We start from the raw sequence: 7,293 nt of genomic DNA, 5'->3' as shown, positions 1-7,293 counted from the left end.
AATCATTTACAACAATCAACTTACCTTTAACTCCATCTCAGCTTCAGCAGTGGCAAAAATAAAATAGTTTTTAGTTAAAAATCATTGAAGGGAAGCAGCTTATTCATGGCAGCTGCAGATAAGCATTAACAATCTTAATAATACATAACTTATCTCTGAGCCCTGTGGCACTACTTGTGTATCCTTCCGCCCCATTGGTGCCTATGGGGGTACAGGACCTTGTTTTGAGATGCAGCCACCCCTGGTCCAATGATGAGTACAGGACTCTTGCACCACAGATTGATTAAGGCAGGTTCCTGCCTGCCTTTGCTGGCAGGGTGGCATGTGTCCAAACCTAAGCAATGGGGCAGTTATTGGGGGTTAATGCCCTGTAGGTGAGCAGCACAGAAAGAGGCAGTCTTCAGAGCAGTTGGAGTTTTCAGGGGCTTCTGAAACTAACTTTGTGTCTAAAGTTATTTATTCCAGTTCTGAAGATCCTGGAACTTTTATTTTGGCTGCTGATGAAATGAATTAAGAATTAGAAACTTTGTGTGGTGCAGCTCTTCCCATGAAATTAAAACTGGATTCCTAATCTTTGCTCATTCACAGTAACTGAATCTGCTGTTGGCTGGTCTACATTTCCGCAGTTATCCTAATTCTCTCAAGGTTTGTAATAAATTTAGCTGAGCGCCCATCCAGCGTATAAACAGTGTTAGCAGCTGAATTGAATCATTTATAGCGCGAGACCATATATTAGACCAATCCGACCTTAGCCACGATACGCAATGGGAGAATTGTTTATTTAAATACAATGCGCGCAAGCTTTCATTAGTCTTTCTGGAAACCGACCAAAGTGCTTGGCAGAGAATTGGATTCCCATTGGCGGAAGGAAGCAATACATATCATTGGAATTTTATGTTTTTTACTGCGTGAGCCTCTTCGGTCCTGGCCGCCCTAAATCCATCCGTCTGAGCACGAGCCAAGTGCATTCTGATCTGACGCAGACGGAGTCTGGCAGCGAATGGGCGGTGAGCCACTGATGGGCTTGCGGTCTTCGGGATGTGATCCCAGGCTCCTTCTGTCTTCAGGTTTTTGTGTGATGGGTTTGTTATAACCCTGGGTTCTGAAAGAGCCGTCTGCAGCCCAAGGCTACAGAGCTGACCTCTCCATCATTGGTATTTCCAGACTTGGCTGTTGGCTTATTTGGAATAAAGTGAGTTGTTATGGCTGTTCCTTCTGGCCGTGCTGCTAGCTCTCTTACAGACAATGAGAGCATACCTCTGGCAGATCCTCGCGCCGCGTCGCCGACTCGTCTTCCTCTTGTCTCTATTTCATTGCTGAAGGGAGCTCATGTCAGTAGCCCACCACTGCCTGCCTCTTCACAATGCCATTTATATGTATATAAAGTGCCCTCAATTCCAAACCTGTATAAAGTCGCGGAGGCCTTGGTGACCTTACAAGCCTGATCCGGTAGGACGAGGGCTCCTTGTAATTTCCTGGTCTCAAGGTTGTTTTTTGCAGCCTTCTGTGACTCTGGCAGGGTGCTGGCTTACTCATCTTCATTTGGGCGCAGTTTTTACCATCCCACTGAGCAGTAGCAATAGTGTCCTTGTGGGTACCCACCTCTGACTCCCGCCGCCTCATTGTGACACTTACTCTGCCACCCTATAATCCAGCATTTTCTGCTGGCATCCTTACTCCATTCCACTAGTCTATTGTTGACGGGAAGGGCCATCACATATTGGGGAGAGGATGTGGCTTCACGGGCTAGGGCGGGCGATCTCAAATCTGGTGAACCGGGTTTAGGTCTTGGCAACGGCGCTCAACATCCTGTGATTCTGGGCAAATCACGTAATCTCCCCATGCCTCTCAAAAATGAATGTGTCCTTGTGTAACGCAACTGGTGCTTATGTAAAGCGCTCCGATACCGGATACCTTCGGGTCAAGTTCGTGCTATATAAAACTCTGGGAAAAACATAGAGTAAGAGTGACCGGCGGGCTTCAACCATATAAATACCATCTAACATAAAATCTGCCAAACTTCCATTGGGGCACCCCCTATGCATTAAAGCATGCATGCATTCTGGACTGTAAGTGCAGTGATATGCACAGGAAATCGCAAGGGAAAGCTGCATTTTTAGAATTGCAGCCATACAAATCTCCACCTCCTGTGCAAAAAGTTCTAGTGGCCTCACTGTCCTGGGATAGAAGGTGGGAAACTAGATGTTTACCTTGGGGGTCTGGTTTGTTGACTGAGTATATAAACAGTACTGGATGTCAAGATTTCAAGTTGTGCAAAATGCAGTGGCATCCATTTTAATAAAGCTCCCTGTGCATAACTCTTTGTCAGGCGCGTTGACCTCCGTGCACTGGCTACCTGTCAACAGAGGACACAGTTCAAGGCCCTTTGTTTAGCTCATCGAGCTTTACATAAGAAGGGCCCTCGGATGCTACAACATCTGATAGGGCCTTACACCCCTAGAAGGATCTTGCGATATACTGACCTATGTCTGTTGGCGATTCCTAAAATCCATAAGTCGAGAAGCGGTGGTCGATCCTTTGACTATATGTTTACCAAACTATGGAACTCTTTGCCTATCGGGATACGTAAGCTAGAAGATGAATTGAGTTTTAGAAAGTAGGTTGTTAAGTCTGAGACTTAGAGCCTCCTTTGACTGAGAAAGCATCCCACCAGCTTCCTTTTGGCCATGGCAATACACAACATCTATTGCAGAAGGTCTTGGCACTTCCGCATTTTTTGGGCTGATATCGATATCGATAGAAGAAAGATTACAGATGCTTTGCTGTACAGTAGTAGCCGTGTTAACCAAGCTAGCATATGAATCAGCGCCTCCCTTTGAGGGGGTAGGGGTGACACCATCCCCCTGTGATCCGGCGGAATAAAGCCTAGAAATAATGGATCGCACATCTCCCTTTGATGAGACGCATTTACGCAGGCGACTGATTCCTGACGTGTTTTAGAGGAGCTAGCTGCACCTTTTAATCGACCAAGTGCTTCATTGATCTGCGCAATATTGCCAGTCCCTCCACGCCCTCTTCCACCTTTCATATTCCGCATGATCTTAGGGCCTTTTTCTTTTCCTTTTGGGGTTCTCTGGGTTTTCTGCCCCTCAGGGACGTTGCCTCCCCGATTACAGATGGGAGAACCCAGATTTCCAGATGAGTGGACTTTTGGCACATCCACACTGTTAGCACTCTCTACCCCTACCGTATCACTTGCCTGTTCCTCAATTTCTCTGCCTCCATCTCCGAGGTTCTGTGCAAGGCAAATGTCATTCCTACTTGGGCTGCTGCCCTGCGCTATTAAGTTTGGCTGAAGCCGGGGGCTTTTGATATTTGAGCTTTTAACTTGTGCGCTTACCAAATCAGGAGAAATATTACCAGTCTCGCTTGCTGCTGCCACTACGCATATACCTCCAGGAGAGGCTGGAGAGGCAAGAGAAGCATCCGTTCTGTGATCACCCTCCTCCATACACCCCCAGCAGATTCAGACCCACAGGACCGAAGAAGTGCTGTAGCTTTCCCAGAGCGTAAGAGTTTAAGAATAGGCTTCCCCACCTGCGTGTCCGCCTGACAGCTTGCAGCGCTATTAATTAATATCGTTTTTCCGACATTGCTCCGTTATCTACGTTATCTGCAGATGAAATATCTTGCACAGCAGTCTCTCCGTCCATACCTTCCGCCCCTGTTCCTATGATTGTCGCGTTCTCCACCTGGGCCTCATTGCGACCTCTCCTAGTTGCACGTGCTGGTGCCATCTCCCCCGAATTTCCCTTGCACTTTCTTTTTGCCTCCAACGAGACCCCCAGCATCGATGTCACTTTTATGTGCTCTCGCTGCTCACACCCAGCTCCACAAAAGCAGCTATTGCTTAGAACAGTAGATTACAGCTTACAACGCCAGGCTAGCTTTTGGAGCTTCCACTTGTTTGTAGTCCACCTTGCCGTGCGAGCAAAGTGGAGCAGGGTGCTAGCACAGGTAAGACGACACATTCTCTGAGACGGTGACAGAAAAAAAAATGTGGTATTACTGAAGATTCAGAAGAACTAAAAAGCCCAAATTGTCCCAGTAGCACCACTAAATTGCAGCTCTTCCAGGCATTATAGTTGCTTTTACAACACTTGAGCAATAGCAAAAACAAAAGCAAAAAGCAGCAGCCTGACACCTGTAAGACACGGAGAAATGGAGCCAGAATAAATGGATCTCCTTATCCTCGACCTTACTTATCCAAACGCCATCGTCGGGAAAACGCCATCCTCATCACTTTCCTCGCGTTTAAATGTCTAATTTGTCAGCCGCCGCCAGCCGCTGTTTCAGTGAGGGTATCGGGGCAGGCAGCCGAGGCTCCGCAGAGGAGCAGCCGAGCGTCCTTCAGCAGCGGCAACCATTCGCCATCTTCCTTTTCCTCGATTTGTTCAAGTGTTTGGATCCTCTTCCTCCCCTCCCATATCTCATAGCTCTAATACAGTGGAAATAAGACCTAATGAGGCACCAAACCATTTGAGTAGGGAGGGTGAAAGGGGGGAACCCTCACCCTCTAGTATCATGCATGCTCTCGCTGCTCATAGAGCAGAGCACAGGCATATTACCAACAGGCAAGGGTGGACTCTAGTGAAATCAAAAGAGCGTTGTCTGAGGTTACCAGCATTTGACGGTGGAGGTCTCTGACCTGCTTGAGCGAGTGGCAGGCTCTGCGGAGAAAAGCACCCACACTGTCAAGGTGGTCACCGCACAAGAGTCACAACTTGCTTCAATGCAACTTAAAATTGATGACCTGGAAAACCGTCAGCGGCGCCACAATTTAAGGATTTTCGGGATACCAGAGGGGAAGGAAGGCGCCGATCCTCGGGCTTATGTTGTGGACCTTTTATAAAAGGCTTTTTCAGACTTTGAGGATTGGGACATGGATACGCAGGTCCAAAGAGCACATCGGCTCCCACTTTTTTTGTCACCTAATATGCAAGCTAAAAAAAACTATTCCCGTCCCATTTTGGTTTTCTTTGGTAATTTTTTGCTTCGCCAGGCTATTTTTTTTAAGGCTAGGCCAACGGATGGTGTGTGGGTATGCCTAGGGGCTCTTGGGGAGGAGTGGTTGTGTTGTCTTTCATTCGCTGTCATCCAGGACAGCAGCAAGGGGGGTGATTCCTTTTCCAAGAAACAGGGTGGGGAGTTTTTGGGTGGTTTGGAAGGGGTTGGGTTCAAGGGGGGGGGTTAAACAGTCACATCTTGCATAAAATAGCACAGGTAAATGTTGGAAATAAAAATGAGTGTTTGTCATGCAGGAAAATGTATAATTGGGTTTTGTTAGGTTACTATGTGGTCAAAATGATTCTTCATAATGGCTAGAGTCAAGATGATAAGCTGGAATGTCTGTGGGCTCAATACACCCGGCAAAAGTCGATTGGTGGCGGAAGAACTTAAAGGATTCAAGCCTCAAATATTGGGGCTGGCTGAAACCCATCACGCATATAAGGATAGAAAGTTACATAAACAACTAGGTTATGACTTGATCATTTGTACCTCGCAGACAGTATCTCTAAGGGGTGTTGCGCTACTAAAAGATAAATACTCGAAAATGACTGTACTTAGAACTCTTGCAGATAACCCGGGGAGATGGGCAATCGCGCAGTTCTTGATTTTGGGAAAAAAAATTATAGTCTGTATGTTATACGGTTCTAATGTTGATTGCTCTGAGGTTATTTCTACTTTGAATTCCGAACTTTTAGTTTGGGAGGGTGACCTTGTTGTAATGGGAGACTTTAACTTTATTATGGATAGAAAAATTGACACTACTAATTCACGTGCAAGAGCCAGAATGGTCCAGGTAAAGGCTAGTATGCTTGATCTAATGCATATCCATCAATTAGACGATGCCTGGCAAACTTTATATCCTTCAATACTGGGGCTCACATTCTATTCTCATCCCCATAAACAATACTCCAGGATCGATATGATCTTCATAAGTTATGGGTGGTTGGTCGATGCAACAATGATTGTATGTCCAAAGATAACCTCTGCCCACAATCCTATTATGAATCATATAGCTCTTGCAGGGTCTAGATCACAACAAGCGAAGGAGTTTTCATTTCCAAGACATTTGTTAAGTAACCCGGATTATGTTGCCCATATGCATAAGGTTTTAGAGGAATTCATTTTGATTAACCTACATACTTCGTCTATGGCCATGGTATGGGACTGTTTATAAGCTGGTGTAAGAGGGGCAACTTCAGTATATAGTAAAAAAGAATAGACAAAATAATATCCAACTTGCTATGAACACAAGCAGTATATTCAATTAGAGCAACAACATGCCTCTGCATTAGCGGCAAAAGACAGTGGTGAGCAAGAGATTTATGCCCAGATTATCGAGATCAAAGCTAAACTGCTGAGAAGATTGAAAGATGAAGTGGCTAATAACTTCCTCAAATACAGAATAAAGCAGTATGAATATGGAGAAAGGGTAGGAAGAGTATTGGCGTACAAACTTGCAGATCAGCGGGCAAATTCTCGTATCAAGTCCATTAAGGGAGGGGATTCTTACATTTACACAAAATCAGACGATATAGCTGAGTAATTTAGCAAATCTTATGGCATTTTATATCAGGAAACGAGACAATATAATCAACAAGCTGTAGGGTGATATTTCCAAGAGAGTGCTCTTCCTACTTTGGATATATCTCAATCGCAAGGCCTAGAGACCTCGGTTGATCTTGAGAAACTGAATTCGGCTCTAGGGGCTCTTCCCAGTGGTAAGGTGGTTGGAGAGGACACCATACCATTAGAGTTTTATAAAATCTTTAAGGAAGTGTTGTCACCGGTTCTTCTTGTGCTGTTCAAAGACATATTGGAGGGAGGAGATGCTCCCCCCTCCTGGAACAAAACTAACATAGTGTTTTTCCCAAAAAGGGTAAACCGGTGGCGGAGTTAGGGTCCTACAGACCTATTTCACTTATTAATGCCGATGCAAAATTATTTTCGAGACTACTTGCTTCTCTTCTAGCTCCAAGTTGTACTTGTTGGTCTCAGAAGAGCAACATTGTTTTGTCCCAGATAGGGATACGGTGGCGCACACAAATACAGCCTATGCAGCTTTTGATGTAGCAGGTCAACAAGGGGAGCAGTCAACAAGGGGAGCGGATTGGGATGGTAATGCAGAACTCCGAGAAGGCCTTTGACCAGGTCGCTTGGGGTTTTTTATAGCGCACTATGCAATCACTAGGCCTTGGTCGGAGGTTCATCTCGGAGGTCCAGCTACTTTATCGCACTCCATCGGCAGCTATTAAGCTGAATGGT

The sequence above is a fragment of the Lissotriton vulgaris genome, chromosome 5 (assembly GCF_964263255.1).
Source record: "Lissotriton vulgaris chromosome 5, aLisVul1.2, whole genome shotgun sequence".
NCBI classification, from domain to species: Eukaryota; Metazoa; Chordata; class Amphibia; order Caudata; family Salamandridae; genus Lissotriton; species Lissotriton vulgaris.
This window is presented reverse-complemented; position numbering follows the sequence as displayed.